The following is a 2,614-nucleotide window of genomic DNA, read 5'->3' on the forward strand; positions in this document are numbered from 1 at the left end:
AGAGAGAGAGAGAATATTTCTTTGAGTTTACCATAAAAATGAATTTAATTTACACATATTCTATAAAATTAGGGCAATCTGGATAAGGTACCAGTAAGGAGACAGTTTCCCTGTTCACAGTAAGCTCAAGTAGTAAGAGTATTCCTTAGAGGGCCCTGGTTTCCATGGAAACACAACACTAACACTTGAGTCATCCCAGACTCTGGTGGCTAGGCTGACTACCTAAAGGGTTCTGGCTCTCTTCTGACAGACTGCAGCTGGCCAGGAACCAGAGAACATGGCCCTGGAGCACCTTAGAGTGCTCTTTCCCAGGAGAAAGATTAGGAAACTTTCCTACCAATTAGGTCAAATGAGGATAAACAAGAACTGTGGCTCTTGGGGCTCCAGCTTTTCGCCGCAAGCCGCAGCGTCATGATGAAGTTCCCCATCATTCCACGGTCTGCAAGGAGAGACGTCCCTAAGAGGCTTTCCTAAAGAGTGGGGAGTCTAACATTTTCAGAAAACTGTTTGGAAAGTACAAGTCTACTTCAATAAATGAAGGAGAACAAAAGAAAATGTAACATCAGCAAACCTGGACCACACAAAACCATGTTGGTACTGGGATAAGAAACACTTGGCTCATACCCCCTCATACCTCGAAAGACTTGATCTAGCCACAGAGGCGCAGTACCCCGAGATGGTGCTCGGTTCATCTTCAATGTGGGCACAAGATTGGGACCGCACTATGACACGCTGGCAACTGGAATAATTTATCTTCATTGCTTCTATATGTCTCATTCCTTCAAGCAATTACCAAGACATGTGACAAGAGCTTCTTGTCTCTTCTGGGCTGGGAAAGTAGAAGAAACTCCAAAAAATGTAAAGATATCATCAAAACAGCTCCTAGTTTATTAAATGATGTACAGTGTGGCTAGTTTGGAGATGATCCAAAGGAAGAAGTCATGGTTCTGGAGAGAATCTTACTACAAACTACAGAGTTTGATTTACAAGCAGAACATCCATACCAGTTCTTACTCAAATATGAAAAACAACTCAAAGGTGATAAAAACAAAATTCAAAAGTTAGTTCAGCCAGGGAGATAGCTCAGTGGAATAAGCGCTTGCCTACAAGGGCCTGAGTTCAATCCCTGGTTCTGCAAAAAAAAAAAAAAAAAAAAAAAGTTGGTTCAAATGGCACAGACCTCTGTAAATCACAGTCTCTGCACCACCTCGTCGCTGCAGTGGGAGCCAGAGATCATAGCAGGGGCAGTCATGCACCTTGCACGACATTTGTGCAAGTTTGGAATGCAAGAGAGGACCTCCAAACCCATGTCTAGGAGATGGTGAGAGCAGTTTGTTCAGGACGACCCAGTCGACGTTTTGGAAGACATCTGCCATCAGATCCTGATCTCCACTCACAAGGAAAACAACAGATGCCTCATCACACCCCACATCAGCTGCAGCAGCCCCCGTCTCTTCAGCCTACACCACAAGAGTCACAAGTGCAGCAGTCACAGCCACTTCAGGGCTCTGAGCCGGCCCAGCCCCAGCAGCAGGACTGCAGCAGTCCGCCACCACAGTCCCTGGAGCCCAGAAGCTGTCTCCACAGCCAAGCCTTCCACGGCAGGCGAAGTGCACCGTTGTTGTTTCTCCCAAGAAAAAGAACAAAGCAACAGAACCACCACTATCTAAAATCTGCAAAACTCAAACCTGTCACCCACCTTACCTCCGGCTCACCCTCCTGCAGACCAGACACCACCACACCTCCTGCAGACCTCGCTACCACCTTAGGTGAGACTGAACCGCCTGGCCCAGTAGACACCAGTGACTTCCCCAAGGTCCAGATTCCTCCTCCGGCCCACCGGCCCCTGTGCACCAGTCCCCGCCGCTGCCAACCACCCCCCGCCACTGCCCCCGTCCAGCTACATGACAAGGATGTCTACCACCAGCTCCTACATGTCGGGAGAGGGCTACCAGAGCCTGTAGTTCATGATGAAGACTGAGGGTCCCTCCTACAGCGCCATGCCCCCAGCCTACGGCCCACCTGCTCACCTTCCCTACCACCCTCACATCTATCCCCTCAACCCACCCCCGGACCCCGTGCCCCCGCCCCCGGGTCCTTTCCACCCCCCACTATCCCGCCCTGCACGCCCAGCTATCCGCCACCTCCGCCCACCTACAACCTCAACTTCCCACCCCCTCGCCTGCCCCCCACTCATGCAGTCCCACCTCACCCTCCTCTGGGTCTGGGCCTGACCCCTGGTAGCTACCCCTCTCCCAGCTGTCCCCCACGAGGACAGCCACCGGTGCTCCCTCCCATCCCCCCTCCTGGCATGCCTCCCGTTGGGGGCCTGGGGCAGGCCGCCTGGATGAGATAACAGGATGCTGTTCGTGCCCCCGCTTTTTAACAAAAGTCTTAAAATCAGCCGGAGTAGTTAGTGGGAAAGTAGCAGGGTACTTTGCATAAAGCTAGACAACTGCAGTATGGGAAGGAGGGATTGGACCCAGGCCCTACTCGAGGTGGCCCTCATGTCCCAAGGGAGAGGCAGAGCTGCAGCGTAGCCCCAGCCTCCTCTCGCGTTGTTTACACAGTTTCCGTTCTCATCCTAGAGTCCTGCGCTGGATTACGTTATACT

General features: G+C 51.6%; 1 pseudogene; it reads left to right on the forward strand.

Annotated features, from left to right (window-relative positions):
• The first annotated feature begins 414 nt into the window (after window positions 1-414).
• Window positions 415-2,356, forward strand: LOC101584846 (annotated as a pseudogene).
• The last annotated feature ends 258 nt before the right edge of the window (window positions 2,357-2,614 follow it).

This window comes from Octodon degus, unplaced genomic scaffold (assembly GCF_000260255.1).
Source record: "Octodon degus isolate 3935 unplaced genomic scaffold, OctDeg1.0 scaffold00007, whole genome shotgun sequence".
In the NCBI taxonomy this organism is placed as follows: Eukaryota; Metazoa; Chordata; class Mammalia; order Rodentia; family Octodontidae; genus Octodon; species Octodon degus.